At 40.5% G+C, this 17,252-nt stretch overlaps 1 protein-coding gene and 1 pseudogene across 10 annotated transcripts in view; one reads left to right on the plus strand and one right to left on the minus strand.

The window, feature by feature from the left end:
* The window catches only part of FSIP1 (fibrous sheath interacting protein 1), a 218,989-nt gene that overhangs the window by 82,181 nt on the left and 119,556 nt on the right, over positions 1 to 17,252 (minus strand). The window lies entirely within an intron of this gene.
* LOC309625456 (cyclin-dependent kinase 4 pseudogene) lies at positions 1,468 to 8,300 on the plus strand (annotated as a pseudogene). The gene has a single exon. The product of its transcript is annotated as a cyclin-dependent kinase 4 pseudogene (transcript).

The following is a 17,252-nucleotide window of genomic DNA, read 5'->3' on the forward strand; positions in this document are numbered from 1 at the left end:
AAACAAGCTAAATCAACTTTCATGAAGTTTTAGGAAGTTCTATAGGTTTTTAAGAAAGATGGAGAATAGTTCAGTGTAATTACTTCAGTAGCCCAAAAGTCCAAACTAGACTAAAAGCTAAGCAACCAAAAACCCTGAATATCTTAAATCCAGCTTTAGAAACCAAACAGATCTGGACAAATATTATTAAGTCCATGTACATTTTCCTGAACTGTTGCCCTGGCAAACTGACATGGGGAAAAGAATGTCTGCCCCAAGTAACATCCAAATTTTGGTCATAGTCTCAGCTACTATTCAGCTAAGACAATCATGAAGTCTCATTTAAAAATAAGAGTTCTGCTATATCTGAAATGACAGATGGAAGATACAGGGGCCCTCCATATCTGCAGTTTCCACATCCATAGATTCAACCCATGCGGAACCCGTGGATATAGAGGGCTGACTGTACTACATCATTTTAAATAAGGGTCTTGAGCATCCACAGATTTTGGTATCCATGCCCCCATGGATACCAAGGGACAACTGTATACAAGCATCAAGGTACAAAGAACCTGGTCCTTAGTAACTGTGGAGCCACAGTCAGCCCTGGGCCTTCTATCTAGACATAATATGAGAAAGAAGTAAACTTCTATTTTGTTTGCACGTAATTATTTAGAATTACTCTATTAAACAGCAATCAGTAATTAGTCAAAATATCACTAATACAGCAGCTAACATTTATTTAGCCTTTACTACGTACCAGACACTGTGCTAAGTGCTTTATATACAATCTTTCATTTGTTCATAACAACAACACTTTAAAACAGGTATTACTATCCCCAGAAAACCAGGCCTTATAGAGGAGAGATAACTTGCCTGGAGTCACCCAGCTACCAGGCCTTGAACACAGGCCTATCTAATGCCAACGCCATGGCCAGGCTGTTAACCACCACCCTCTACACCTTAAATTCCATTTGCCCAGGGCTTCCCTGGTGGCGCAGTGGTTAAGAATCCACCTGCCAATGCAGGGGACAGGGGTTCGAGCCCTGGTCCGGGAAGATCCCACATGCCGCGGAGCAACTAAGCCCATGTGCCACAACTACTGAGCCTGCGCTCTAGAGCCCGCGAGCCACAACTACTGAAGCCCACGCGCCTAGAGCCCGTGCTCCACAACAAGAAAAGCCACCACGATGAGAAGCCCGCGCAATGAAGAGTAGCCTCCGCTTGCTGCAACTAGAGAAAGCCCACATGCAGCTACAAAGACCCAATGCAGCCAAAAATAAATAAATTAAATAAATAAATTTTTTTAAAAATTCCATTTGCTTGGTATGGCGAGCAACTATGACCCCTCCTACAAAGCATTCCTAGAATACTGAGTTGTATAATCCTCATATTTGACTAGCACATATTCAAGACTGTGAAGACAAAGGAGGAGGAGGAGGGGGGGGAGGAGGAAAAGGGCAGAGGAGGGGGAGGGGGAGGGAAAGGGGAGGAGGAGGAGAGGAGGAAGAAGAAGAAGAAAAATATATATGTATCAGCATAGAAATGAGAAAAAGTTATATAGCCAAGATTCACAGAGGAAAAAAAGTTCCCACTGCCACTCCAATATAATACAACTTAAGGTCATGCCATAGAGCTATACACCAAATAGTTAACAGTTTGGGGTTTTGCTTTTTGAGTTTTATTTTTGTTTTTGTTTTGGAAGGAGGAGATTATAGAAGACCTTTATTTGCTACATTGTATATTTCTATGATGTTTGAAGTTTTTATAACTAGTTAGCATTACTTTTATTATCTGAAAAGGCAGTAAAGATTTCTTAAAATATGTCCCAGGAATTTTCCTGTTTGGAATTTTATCATTTAAGAATATGTAATTGTCTAAGTTACAAAAAAAAAAAAAAGGCAAACTGCTAGGAAAATGTAATGATATGGATGAAGTGATCAAAGAAAAAGAAATCAGATTTATAAAAATCTATTTCCAACTATATAATTCCAATATGGATATACAGTAACTTATAACACTAACTACAGCATAACAAGGGAAGAGAGTTAAGTGAAAAAAATTAGGCAAAAGAAAAATAAAGGTGAAAGAAATAAGATGAAAATGACAGTGTGCCAAATGCATAGGCTAAAAGTTCTGTAGCCTTGTTAGAAATGGGCTGAAGAATCTTTTTCTGAGCTTCCTAGCAGACAGGACAAAAGGAGCTCAGCATGTCAATCAGATGATAGAAATGGACTTATGAGAAGGAAACACAACTGATTTGGGGACCAGAACCTACTGAGATGCTTTCTCTGCTGAGACCATGGAAAGAAGATACTTTTTCACATAATGAATTATGTCTCCAAACACAGATGGGATTTTTGAAACTTTGGGGCCCAGTTTCAAGTACAAAGGTTTAATAATTTTAAGGCCAAAATTTAAATAACTTAAAGCTGAAAGACATGCATATTATATAGAAGCTGAAATAAAATGGTCTCAATACGGTTGCTGAACTAGTTTCCAACCACCTTCCCCTTTATATAAATGATATATTGTCATTTACTTTCCATAATTTACTTTCTTTGCAGATACTAACATCTTAAATATTAGTGACCCATTTTTTAAATATGCAGCACTAAAATCATTACGGTCTGACATTTTTATATGCTTATAAAACATATTTTGTTCCAACTGTTTTTATTAGAAATGTGGCCTGCTGAAAACCAAAACCTACATATTTTACTTCGAAAAAAAAAAAGGCAGCTGGAAATATAAAACCCCACACGTTTGCTTTTAACACTGCTTGGGAACTAAAACCTATGATGTGAATTTGACATCTATTAATGGTTTGCTCAAAGAAACTGAGACTATGTTCTAACAGAAAGCAGCACTCTGAGCTCACACCACAACCCACGGCATCCTCACTGCTTCCCAGGAAGGGGGCAAGCAGGGGGGCCATGCGCTCCGAGGCTCCCTGGATGAGGGCTTGCTTTCACAGGGATCTCTGCATCGCTGTACTGTCTCCAGATTCAAGAATACAGAAACAAATTCTTTGGAATTTAGCCCCCGGGGAGGCAAGCAAACTATGTTAACCACATGCAAACATTTATATTACTCTCTGGTTTGTTTCCATGACCTTCCAAAATAAATTGCAATTTAAAATCAGATCTTAGAGGACTACATATGACAAGACATCCATATTGTTTTCTTGCCTCATGAAAGGACCAAATTAGTGAAAACAGTTACTTAATATCATTTAAATCTGAATACTCTAATCACAGATGTGTTTATATTAAAATAAATGTTTGTTTCTTAAAATACAATTTATCCTCAAACTCTTCTGCTATAAATTAAATATACCAAGCACAGATGGAGGAAGTAGATGCCTAGAAGTGGCCAATAGATAAAAGGTCCTGGTCCAGTAAGGGCAAGGAAAAAGAACAAAACCAAATATATGTACATAGATGGGGGCAGAAGTAAAGTATATAAGCAGCAGAGGCATGGTTGCTCACTGGGTGGGTTCTCAGGGAGCAGGTCAACAGAAGTTAATCAGGTGGTTAACAGCCCAAATAGCCAACTGATTTCCAGTATAAATATCAGCCCAAAGACAAGTCTATCTACATGTTCTCTACTAGTTGATCCCTTATTAGACATCTCCAGCTGGAACTTCAAAACTTGACATGAACCTCAACCAAGTAGGTTTATCATGGGAATGCAAGACTAGTTCAATAGGCAAAAACCAACCAATGTAATCTACCAGAGTAGCAGTCTACTGGAAAAATGATAAAAATAATAATAACAATCACATCAACTGATATAGAAAAGCATTTGAAAAATTTAACATCCATTCTTGATTTTAAAACTCTCTCAGCAAAGCAGGAATAAAAGGGAACTTCTTCAACCAGATAAAACCTGCAGCTAAAATCATACTTAATGGTAAAAGATTGAATGCTTTAATCCCAAAATTAAAAACAAAGCAGAAATGTCCACTCTCATCACCCCTATTCAAAACTGTACTGGAAGTTTTTGCCAGTGTAAGAAAAAAAGGCAAGAAGAAGAAATAAAAGGTATACAAGATTGGAAATTAAAAAATAAAACTATTCCTATTCACAGACAAGATGACTGACTATGGAGAAAGCCCCATGGTACCAGGAAGGAAACAAAAAAACCCTCCTGGAACTAATAAGTGATGTTTAGCAAGTTCACCAGATAAAAGTCAACACACAAAAATTAATCATATTTATATACTAGCATGGTACAACTAGATCCCAAAAAACATACCATTTATAATAGTTCCAAAAAACTAAATACTTAAGTATAAATCTAAAAACGTATGTATAGGATCTATATACTGAAACTACAAAATGCTGCTGAAAGAAATCAAAGACTTAAATAAATAGAAAGGTGTACCATGTTGATGGATTGGAAGATTCAACATAATAAAGATGTCTGTTCTCACCAAACTTATCTATAAATTTGTGCAACCTCAATCAAAATCCTAGCATGATTCTCTATACATATAGACAAGCTGATTCTAAAATTTATATGAAAAGACAAAAAAGAACTAGGATAGCCAAAATAATTTTGATAAAAGAAAAATAAAATTAGGGAAATCACATGACCTGATTTGAAGACTTACCATAAAGCTGCAGTAATTAAGACAGTGCAGTACCGGCAAAGGGATAGACACAATAGAGCAATAGAACAGAATAAAGAGTCCAGTAATAGATCCACACATATATGGCCAGGTTATATTTGCAAAGAGTGTAAAAATAATTCAATGGAAAAAAAACAGTCCTCAGCAAATGGTGTTGGAACAAATGGACATCCATATGCAAAAACAAAAGAACCTTGACCTAAACCTTGTACCTTTTATAAAATTTAATTCAAGGTCTATGGTCGGCCCCGTAGCGGCCAGCCGCCCCGGACCAAGCTCAAGTGTATGGCTCCAGGAACCAGCTCCGAGGCCCCAATAACAGGCCGCCCCCGCAGCTCCAGACACGGGGTGAGGCTCATACCATCCGAACTGTGGAAGGAATTTCGGTGGTAGGAGTCTCTGTGATTGTAGGGTCTCCTCTGGTCTGAGAATGGCTACCCCTCGATATGAGCCAGTGGCTGAGATTGGTGTTGGTGCCTATGGGACGGTGTATAAGGCCCATGATCCCCACAGTGGCTTCTCTGTGGCCCTCAAGAGTGTAAGAGTCCCCAGTGGAGGAGGTGCTGGAGGGGGCCTTCCCATCAGCACAGTTCATGGGGTGGCTTATTGTGGCGACTGAAGGCTTTTGAGCATCCCAATGTTGTCTGGCTGATGGATGTCTGTGCCACAGCCTGAACTGACCGGGAGACCAAAGTGACCCTGGTGTTTGAGCATGTGGACCAAGACCTAAGGACATATCTAGACAAGGCACCCCCACCAGGCTTGCCAGTGGAGACCATCAAGGATCTGATGCACCAGTTTCTAAGAGGCCTAGATTTCCTTCATGCCAACTGCATCATTCACCAAGACCTGAAGCCAGAGAACATTCTGGTGACAAGTGGTGGAACAGTCAAGCTGGCTGAATCTATAGCTACCAGATGGCACTTAACACCTGTGGTTGTTACACTCTGGTACCGTGCTCCAGAAGTTCTTTTGCAGTCTACGTATGCAACCCCTGTGGACATGTGGAGCGTTGGCTGTACCTTCACAGAGATGTTTCGTCGAAAGCCTCTCTTCTGTGGAAACTCTGAAGCTGACCAGTTAGGCAAAATCTTTGACCTGACTGAACTGCCCCCAGAGGATGACTGGCCCTGAGATGTGTCTCTAGCCCCAGGAGCCTTTTCCCTCAGAGGGCCCCACGCAGTGCAGTCGGTGGTACCTGAGATGGAGGAGTCTGGAGCACAGCTGCTGCTGGAGATGCTGACTTTTAACCCACACAAGTGAATCTCTGCCTTCCGAGCCCTGCAGCGCTCTTATCTACATAAGGCAGAAGGTAACCCAGAGTGAGCCACGGACGGAATAGCTGCAACAGAACCAAGAGAAGAGAAGCCAACATTCCCTTCCTTTGAACATTTGAGTGGAGAGTCCCCCACTAAGAAGGCAACCTCTGCCTTCATCCCTGAGGCTCTGGAGACTCCCCCAATGTTTTACAGAGAATATTTTGCTGCCTTAATGACATTCCCCTCCCACCCCTCCTTTTGAGGCTTATCCTTCTCCTGTCCCCTCTGTGTCCTTACACCAAGGGGTATGTCCCTTGTTCTTCCCCTTCCCTATACCTTGATATTGGGATCCTTTTTTATACAGGAAAAACAACAAAACAAAACAAAACAAAATTAACTCAAAATGGATCATATATCTAGTGTTAAAATGTAAAACTATAAAACTTTTAAAAGAAAACATAAAAGAAAATCTTCATGACCCGGGGTTAGGCAAAGATTTCTAGACATGACACCAAAAGAAGAAAGTGATAAATTAAAACTACCTCAAAATTAAAATTTTCTCCTCTGCAAAAGACACTGTTAAGAGAATGAAAAGACAAGCCAACAAAGTAGAAGAAAATATTTTGCAAAAAAGATAAATCAGTCCTTTATCTGATAATGGACTTGGAAACAGAATATTTAAAGAACTCTCAAACCTCAACAGTAAGAAAATAAACAGCCCAACTTAAAAAAATGGGCAAAAGACAAACATTTCACCAAAGGGGATGTATACATGGTAAATAGGCTCATGAAAATACATTCAACATCATTAGCCACAGGAAAATGCAAATTAAAACAATGATGATATACCACTACACACCTACTAGAATGGCTAAAATTTTAAATTCTAACAATGCCAAGTGCTGGAAAGACTATGGAACAATTCAAACAATCATATATGACTGAAGGGAAATGCAAAATGTATAGCCACTGTGGAAAACAGTTTTTGCAGTTTCTTCTAAAGGTAAACATATACTTACCAAACAACTCAGCAATTCACTTTTGAGCATTTATCTCAGAGAAATGAAAATTGATGTTCACACAAAAACCTGGATACGAAGTTTATAATAGTTCTATTGATTACTGCCAAAAATTGGAAATAGCCCAAATATCCTTCAACAGATAAATGGACAAACTATGGTACATCCATACAATGGAAAACTATTCATTGTATTTCATACAATGGAATATAGCAAAAAAAGGGAAAGTACTATAGATACATGCAACTTGAATGAATTTCAAAGGCGTTATGCTGAGCAAAAGAAACCAGACACAAGAATATATGCCACATTATTCCATTTATATGGTGTTCTCCTACAGATGTGGGAAGAGTGTAACTACAAACGGATAGCATGGAGAGTTTGGGGAAGCAATGGAACTGTTCTGTATTCTTACATGTGTTAAAATTCATGGGACCTTACACCAAAAAAGTCCATTTTTCTGTATGTTAATTTAAACTTTAAAAAAATTTAAACATCTTTGAGATAATTTAATATTAAGAAATTATTCTTAATTTTGTTAGGTGGATAATGGCACAGTGGTTATATTTCTTAAAAACCCTTATCAATTAGAGACTCATACTGAGTATTTATGGGTGAAATGACATGATGTCTTGGATTTGCTTTAAAATAACTCCTACAGGCATAGGGTCAGGAAGGGGGTCATAGATATGATAAACGTTGAAGCTGAGGATGGGTAATGGGTACCTGGGTTTTCATTAGACTCCTCTGACTATCTTGTTGTATGTGTTTGAAAATTTTCACAGTCAATGGTTTTATAACATAAAAATTTTTTAAAGTTGAGCATGAGGAATCCAGAGAGCACACTGAGGTACATGGGAAAAATTATTTAAAAGGTTGGAGAACAAAAACTACAGCAGTGATTCTTGTCTGCCTCCCTCCCCATTGGATTCCCCAGTGCCAAGCACAGTGCCTGGCACATAGGACATAGTCCATAAATCATTGCTCAATGAATGAAAAATGAATGATGAAGAAACAAGGGGAGAGCTTACTTTTTGTCCTTAGCCCTACAGAAGGACACAGCATCAAGAATCATAATTCTTTGTATCTAATTTTTGATAGTTTGATTAATATGTGTCTTGGCGTATTTCTCCTTGGATTTATCCTGTATGGGACTCTCTGTGCTTCCTGGACTTGATTAACGATTTCCTTTCCCATATTAGGGAAGTTTTCAACTATAATCTCTTCAAATATTTTCTCAGTCCCTTTCTTTTTCTCTTCTTCTTCTGGGACCCCTATCATTCGAATGTTGGTGCATTTAACGTTGTCCCAGAGGTCTCTGAGACTGTCCTCAATTCTTTTCATTCTTTTTTCTTTATTCTGCTCTGCAGTAGTTATTTCCACTATTTTATCTTCCAGGTCACTTCTCCATTCTTCTGTCTCAGTTATTCTGCTACTGATCCCTTCTAGAGAATTTCTAATTTCATTTACTGTGTTGTTCATCATTGTTTGTTTGCTCTTTCGTTCTTCTAGGCCCTTGTTAAACATTTCCTGTATTTTCTCCATTCTATTTCCAAGATTTTGGAAGATCTTTACTATCATTATTCTGAATTCTTTTTCAGGTAGACTGCCTATTTCCTCTTCATTTGTTAGGTCGGGTGGGTTTTTACCTCGCTCCTTCATCTGCTGTGTGTTTCTCTGTCTTCTCATTTTGCTTATCTTACTGTGTTTGGGGTCTCCTTTTCCCAGGCTGCAGGTTCGTAGTTCCCGTTGTTTTTGGTGTCTGCCCCCAGTGGCTAAGGTTGGTCCAGTGGGTTGTGTAGGTTTTCTGGTGGAGGGGACTAGTGCCTGTGTTCTGGTGGATGAGGCTGGATCTTGTCTTTCTGGTGGGCACGTGCACGTCTGGTGGTGTGTTTTGGGGTGTCTGTGGCCTTATTATGATTTTAGGCAGCTTCTCTGCTAATGGGTGGGGTTGTGTTCCTGCCTTGCTAATTGTTTGGCATAGGATGTCCAGCACTGAAGCTTGCTGGTCGTTGAGTGGAGCTGGGTCTTGGCGTTGAGATGGAGATCTCTGGAAGATTTTCGCTGTTTGATATTACGTGGAGCTGGGAGGTCTCTTGTGGACCAGTGTCCTGAAGTTGGCTCTCCCACCTCAGAGGCACAGCCCTGATGCCTGGCTGGAGCACCAAGAGCCTGTCATCCACACGGCTCAGAATAAAAGGGAGAAAAAAAAAAAGAAACAAAGAAAGAAAGAAGAAGATAAAGTAAAATAAAATAAAGTTATTAAAATAAAAAATAATTATTAAAGAAAATTTTTTTTAAGTAATTAAAAAAAATAAAGAAGAGAGCAACCAAACCAAAAAACAAATCCACCAATGATAACAAGTGCTAAAAACTCTACAAAAAAAAAAAAAAAAAAAGGACAGACAGAACCCTAGGACAAATGGTAAAAGCAGAGCTATCACACACAGAAGCGTACACATACACACTCACAAAAAGAGAAAAAGGAAAAAATATATATATATTGTTGCTCCCAAAGTCCACCTCCTCAATTTGGCATGATTCGTTGTCTATTCAGGTATTCCACAGATGCAGGGTACATCAAGTTGATTGTGGAGATGAATCCGCTGCTCCTGAGGCTGCTGGGAGAGGTTTCCCTTTCTCTTCTTTGTTCGCACAGCTCCTGGGGTTCAGCTTTGGATTTGGCCCCACCTCTGTGTGTAGGTCGCCTGAGGGCGTCTGTTCTTCGCTCAAACAGGACGGGGTTAAAGGAGCAGCTGATTCGAGGGCTCTGGCTCACTCAGGCCAAGGGGAGGGAAGGGTACAGAATGTGGGGTGAGTCTGTGGCGGCAGAAGCCGGCATGACATTGCAACAGCCTGAGGCGCGCCATGCGTTCTCCCGGGGAAGTTGTCCCTGGGTCACAGGACCCTGGCAGTGGCGGGCTGCACAGGTTCCCAGAAGGGGAGGTGTGGATAGTGATCTGTGCTTGCTCACAGGCTTCTTGGTGGCTGCAGCAGCAGCAGTCTTAGCATCTCATGCCCATCTCTGGGGTCGGCACTGATAGCCGCGGCTCGTGCCCATCTCTGGAGCTCTTTTAAGTGGCGCTCTTAATCCCCTCTCCTCACACACCAGGAAACAAAGAGGCAAGAAAATGTCTCTTGCCTCTTCCGAAGCTCCAGACTTTTTCCCAGACTCCCTCCCGGCTAGCTGTGGCGCACTAGTCCCTTCAGGCTGTGTTCTAGCAGCCAATCCCAGTCCTCTCCCTGGGATCCAACCTCTGAAGCCCGAGCCTCAGCTCCCAGGCCCCACCCATCCCGGCGGGTGAGCAGACAAGCCTCTCCGGCTGGTGAGTGCTGGTCAGCACAGATCCTCTGTGCGGGAATCTCTCCGCTTTGCCCTCCGCACACCAGTTGCCGTGCTCTCCTCCATGGCTCCGAAGCTTCCCCCCTCTGCCACCCGCAGTCTCCGCCCGCAAAGGGGCTTCCTAGTGTGTGGAAACCTTTCCTCCTTCACAGATCCCTCCCACTGATGCAGAAAATTATAAGACACTGATGAAAGAAATTAAAGATGATACAAACAGATGGAGAGATATACCATGTTCTTGGATTGAAAGAATCAACATTGTGAAAATGACTCTACTACCCAAAGCAATCTACAGATTCAATGCAATCCCTATCAAACTACCACTGGCATTTTTCACAGAACTAGAACAAAAAATTTCACAATTTGTATGGAAACACAAAAGGCCCCGAATAGCCAAAGCAATCTTGAGAAAGAAAAAACGAGCTGGAGGAATCAGGCTCCCTGACTTCAGACTATACTACAAAGCTACAGTAATCAAGACAGTATGGTACTGGCACAAAAACAGAAATATAGATCAATGGAACAGGATAGAAAGCCCAGAGATAAGCCCACGCACATACGGTCACCTTATCCTTGATAAAGGAGGCAAGAATATATAGTGGAGAAAAGACAGCCCCTTCAATAAGTGGTGCTGGGAAAACTGGACAGCTACATATAAAAGAATGAAATTAGAACACTCCCTAACACTATACACAAAAATAAACTCAAAATGGATTAAAGACCTAAATGTAAGGCCAGACACTATCAAACTCTTAGAGGAAAACATAGGCAGAACACTCTTTGACATAAATCACAGCAAGATCCTTTTTGACCCACTTCCTAAGAAATGGAAATAAAAACAAAAATAGACAAATGGGACCTAATGAAACTTAAAAGCTTTTGCACAGCAAAGGAAAACTTAAACAAGACCAAAAGACAACCCTCAGAATGGGAGAAAATATTTGCAAATGAAGCAACTGACAAAGGATTAATGTCCAAAATTTACAAGCAGCTCATGCAGCTCAATATCAAAAAAACAAACAACCCAATCCAAAAATGGGCAGAAGAACTAAATAGACATTTCTCCAAAGAAGATATACAGATTGCCAACAAACACATGAAAGGATGTTCAACATCACTAATCATTAGAGAAATGCAAATCAAAACTACAATGAGATATCATCTCACACCAGTCAGAATGGCCATCATCAAAAAATCTACAAACAATAAATGCTGGAGAGGCTGTGGAGAAAAGGGAACCCTCTTGCACTGTTGGTGGGAATGTAAATTGATACAACCACTATGGAGAACAGTGTGGAGGTCCCTTAAAAAACTAAACATAGAAATACCATACAACCCAGCAATCCCACTACTGGGCGTATACCCTGAGAAAACCATAATTCAAAAAGAGTCATGTACCACAATGCTCATTGCAGCTCTATTTACAATAGCCAGGGCATGGAAACAATCTAAGTGTCCATCGACAGATGAATGGATAAAGAAGATGTGGCACATATATACAATAGAATATTACTGAGCCATAAAAAGAAACAAAATTGAGTTATTTGTAGTGAGGTGGATGGACCTAGAGTCTGTCATACAGAGTGAAGTAAGTCAGAAAGAGAAAAACAAATACCGTATGCTAATACATATATATGGAATCTAAAAAAAAAAAAAAAATGGTCATGAAGAACCTAGGGGCAGAACAGAAGTAAAGACGCAGACCTACTAGAGAATGGACTTGAGGACACGGGGAGGGGGAATGGTAAGGGTAAGCTGGGACAAAGTGAGAGAGTGGCATGGACATATATACACTACCAAATGTAAAATAGATAGCTAGTGGGAAGCAGCCGCATAGGACAGGGAGATCAGCTCGGTGCTTTGTGACCACCTAGAGGGGTGGGATAGGGAGGGTGGGAGGGAGGGAGATGCAAGAGGGAAGAGATATGGGGATATATGTATATGTATAACTGATTCACTTTGTTATAAAGCAGAAACTAACACACCATTGTAAAGCAATTATACTCCAATAAAGATGTTAAAAAAAAAAAAAGAATCATAATTCTCCACAACTGAAATCTGAATAGGAAAAACTGGCTTCAGATCTTTTTTTTTTTTTGAAGTGTTCAAAACTCAGTTCTATTCCTATTTCCTCCCTTTCTAAAATATCCTAGCTCATACTGGTTTGTCTTTTGTGAACCATTCTAGTAAATGGTCCTAACAATTTCCTACTTGATCAAATACAGTGTTGAAGTGTCCTCTTGTGTATGATGCCTACGCTTTGGCTTCCTCACCAGATGATGAGATGAGAACACCCGATGTGGACTGAGTCCCCATATATCCAGGCACTGTCCTAAGAACTTTCCATTCAACCCTACAAGGTCAGTTCTTATTATCTCCACTCACAGAGGAAGAAACTGAGGCAGAGAGAGGTCAAGTAACTTCTCAAAAGTCACACTACTAGTAAGGGACAGAGCAGGGACTCAAACACAGACAATTTGGCTCCACACTTGTCTCAATACTGCCTCTTACTAGGACCTTGAGAACACAGACTCCATCATACATACTTTTGTATTCTTCTCAGCAATGACCCCCATGCAGTAGACATTTTACAATCTAAGTGACTGGTGTGTTATCTGGGCTGTCTTTGCAAATCTCAGAGAGCATCTTTCGGGAAGTTTTTAGCTAAAGTCTACGTTGTTCTGAAGAGCTCTCCTGTTGTTTCTTTAATGTTTTATTTAATTCCACCATGAGAATTTCCTTGACAAAAAAACCACAACCACTATTCATGTGTAAAAGACAAAATGTTAGTACCTAATCAGATGTTAAGATTCTTTGTGCAAATACTGCCCAAAATAGATACCAAAACAATACTAATAAAGTAAAAATCATCCTGAGAAAATTTATTTTATAACCCAGTAAAAGTCCTTTACTGCAAACATTCCTCCCCAACCCCTAACTCCCTCCCCCTATCATACACACGAACAGAGGAACTTTCAAAGATTACTCGTGACTGAGGAGATAAAATACACCTCTGGGAATTTTGATCACTCTTAAGATCTCTATCACTAGCAGTTTGTTTTGAAAAACTTCAATATTTGACATGATTCTGGATTACACGTGGTTTAAGGGTAAAGAAAAGAAATTAGTACAGTCAACTGTCTAACAGTACAGGCTATCTTTCTAATGAGGTATGTGCTTGCTGAACACAGCTAATCTGAAAAAAAAAATTCTAAAAGATGAGTTCTCCCACTGATCTTTTTCTTCTATGGAATTATTCTAAAGACAGATTAATCCTAAAAGAAGAAGAAAGACTTTTAATGAAATTTCACTGCACTTGGCCATCATCCAGACTTCGGTTAGGTCCCGCAATACACTCCAGACACACGACATGTCTTCTGTATGTTCACATGTCAGATCATTTCAACGAAATGGTAAAAAAGTCACGAAGCTATGATTTTCAAGTATAACTCAAATCTTGCTGGCATAATTAGTTAACACTAGCAAAAAGGATAACAAAAACCATCCAGCTAATACAAGTTATTTTAAATAATGAATTTGGAGCAGGATAATTTTAGTGACCATAAAACAAAGGGAAAAACATTATCCTATCAAGACAACAATATGCTAATCGATTCACCACTTATATCTTAAAGGGATCCTCCAGGAAACCCCAACTCTACCAAGCAACCCTCCACTGACTTCCAATTACCACTGGCAAGAAGGAGAATACAGACACGATGATGTGACCACTAGGTGGCACCTCCACACCGTTTCTTTCATCTCAAAACCTTATTTCCTCTTTTATTATGGCTTTCCCAAAATATTAGCAGTGCAAAATACAAAACCAGGTGCCTCACTTCAATAAAGAAAACAGACAAAAACAAATTTAGAAAGCATATTTTTAATTAAAAATGCTTCCTGTAACTTTATACATATAACGCTTTGGTTTACAGTCATCAAAGACTATCTCACCAAACTGTAAATATGAATTCGTATTCTGTATCCCTCTCTCTTTTGGTATCATTCCAATATCACAATATAGAATTGGGAGGAATTTCTTTTCTTTTTTGTCATAAATATCTTTTAAGGCAAACTTCTGCATAAAAATCCCTGTGTGGGAGATTACCGGTTCAATATGGTGGAGTAGAAAGATGTGCGCTCACTCCCTCTTGTGAGAGCACCAGAATCACAACCAACTGCTGAACAATCATCGACAGGACGACACTGGAACTCACCAAAAAAGATACCCCACATCCAAAGATGAAGGAGAAACCACAATGAGATGGTAGGAGGGGCGCAATCACAATAAAATCAAATCCCATAACTGCTGGGTGGGTGACCTACAAACTGGAGAACACTTATACCACAGAAGTCCACCCACTGGAGTGAAGGTTCTGAGCCTCACGTCAGGCTTCCCAACCTGAGGGTCCGGCAGCAAGAGGAGGAATTCCTAGAGAATCAGACTTTGAAGGCTAGCAGGATTGACTCCAGGACTTTGACAGGACTGGGGGAAACAGAGACTCCACTCTTGGAGGGCACACACAAAGTAGTGTGCACATCAGGACCCAGGGGAAGGAGCAGTGACCCCATAGGAGACCGAACCAGACCTACCTGCTAGTGTTGGAGTGTCTCCTGCAGAGATGGAGGTGGCTGTGGGTCACCGTGAGGACAAGGACACTGGCAGCAGAAGTTCTGGGAAGTACTCCTTGGCGTGAGCCCTCCCAGAGTCTGCCATTAGCCCCACCAAAGAGCCCAGGTAGGCTCCAGTGTTGGGTTGCCTCAGGCCAAACAACCAACAGGGAGGGAACCCAGCCCCACCCATCAGCAGACAAGCGGATTAAAGTTTTACTGAGCTCTGCCCACCACAGCAACACCCAGCTCTACCCACCACCAGTCCCTCCAATCAGGAAACGTGCACAAGCCTCTTAGAGAGCCTCATCCACCAGAGGGCAGACAGCAGAACAAGAAGAACTACAATCCTGCAGCCTGTGGAACAAAAACCACATTCACAGAAAGATACACAACATGAAAAGGCAGAGGGCTATGTACCAGATGAAGGAACAAGATAAAACCCCAGAAAAACAACTAAATGAAATGGAGATAGGTAATCTTCCAGAAAAAGAATTCAGAATAATGATAGTGAAGATGATACAGGACCTCAGAAAAAGAATGGAGGCAAAGATCGAGAAGATGCAAGAAATATTTTAAAAAGACCTAGAAGAATTAAAGGACAAACACCTAGAAGAATTAAAGAACAAACAAACAGATGAACAATAATAAATGAATTGAAAAATACACTAGAAGGAATCCACAGAAGAATAACTGAGGCAGAAGAACGGGTAAGTGACCTGGAAGACAGAATGGTGCAATTCTCTGCCGTGGAATCGAATAAAGAAAAAAGAATGAAAAGAAATGAAGACAGCATAAGAGACCTCTGGGACAACATTAAACATAAGAACATTCACATTATAGGGGTCCCAGAAGGAGAAGAGAGAGAGAAAGGACCCGAGAAAATATATGAAAAGATTATAGTCGAAAACTTTCCTAACATGTGAAAGGAAAGAGCCACCCAAGTCCAGGAAGCGCAGACAGTCCGAGGCAGGATAAATCCAAGGAGAAACGTGCCAATACACATAGTAATCAAATTGACAAAAATTAAAGAAGAAGAAAAATTATTGAAAGCAACAAGGGAAAAACAATGAATAACATACAAGGGAACTCCCATAAGGTTAACAGCTGCTTTCTCAGCAGAAACTCTACAAGCCAGAAGGGAGTGGCATGACATTTAAAGTGATGAAAGGGAAGAACCTACAACCCAGATTACTCGAGCCGGCAAGGATCTCATTCAGATTTGATGGAGAAATCAAAAGCTTTACAGCCAATCAAAAGCTAAGAGAATTCAGCACCACCAAACCAGCTCTACAACAAATGTTAAAGGAACTTCTCTAAGTGGGAAACACAAGAGAAGAAAAGGACCTACACAAACAAACCCATAACAATTAAGAAACTGGTAATAGGAACATACATATCGACAATTTCGTTAAATGTGAATGGATTAAATGCTCCAACCAAAAGACACAGGCTTGCTGAATGGATACAAAAACAAGACCTAGGGACTTCCTTGGTGGTGCAGTGGTTAAGAATCCGCCTGCCAATGCAGGGGACATGGGTTCGAGCCCTGGTCCAGGAAGATCCCACATGCCGCAGAGCAACTAAGCCCATGTGCCACAACTACTGAGCCTGTGCTCTAGAGTCCGCGAGCCACAAATACTGAGCCCACGTGCCACAACTACTGAAGCCCGCGTGCCTAGAGCCTGTGCTCTGCAACAGGAGAAGCCACCGCAATGAGAAGCCCATGCACTGCAATGAAGAGTAGCCCTCGCTCGCCACAACTACAGAAAGCCCGCGTGCAGCAACGAACACCCAACACAGCCAAAAACAAATTAATTAATTAATTAATTTTTAAAAAGACAAACAAAAAACAAGACCCATATATATGCTGTCTACAAGAGACCCACTTCAGACCTAGGGACACACACACACTGAAAGTGAGGGGATGGAAAAAGATATTCCATGCAAATGGAAATCAAAAGAAAGCTGGAGTAGCAATACTCATATCAGATAAAATAGACTTTAAAATAAAGAATGTTACAAGAGACAAGGAAGGACACTACATAATGATCAAGGGATCAATCCAAGAAGAAGATAAAACAATTATAAATATATATGCACCCAACATAGGAGCACCTCAATACATAAGGCAACTGCTAACAGCTCTAAAAGAGGAAATCGACAGCAACACAATAATAGTGGCGGAGTTTAACACCTCACTTACACCAATGGACAGATCACTCAAAAAGAAAATTAATAAGGAAACCCAAGCTTTAAATGACACAACAGACCAGATAGATTTAATTGATATTTTTAGGACATTCCATCCAAAAAACACCAGATCACACTTTCTTCTCAAGTGTACATGGAACATTCTCCAGGATAGATCACATTGTGGGTCATAAATCAAGCCTCAGTAAATT

Source organism: Balaenoptera borealis (genome assembly GCF_965194805.1).
Source record: "Balaenoptera borealis genome assembly, chromosome: 3".
In the NCBI taxonomy this organism is placed as follows: domain Eukaryota; kingdom Metazoa; phylum Chordata; class Mammalia; order Artiodactyla; family Balaenopteridae; genus Balaenoptera; species Balaenoptera borealis.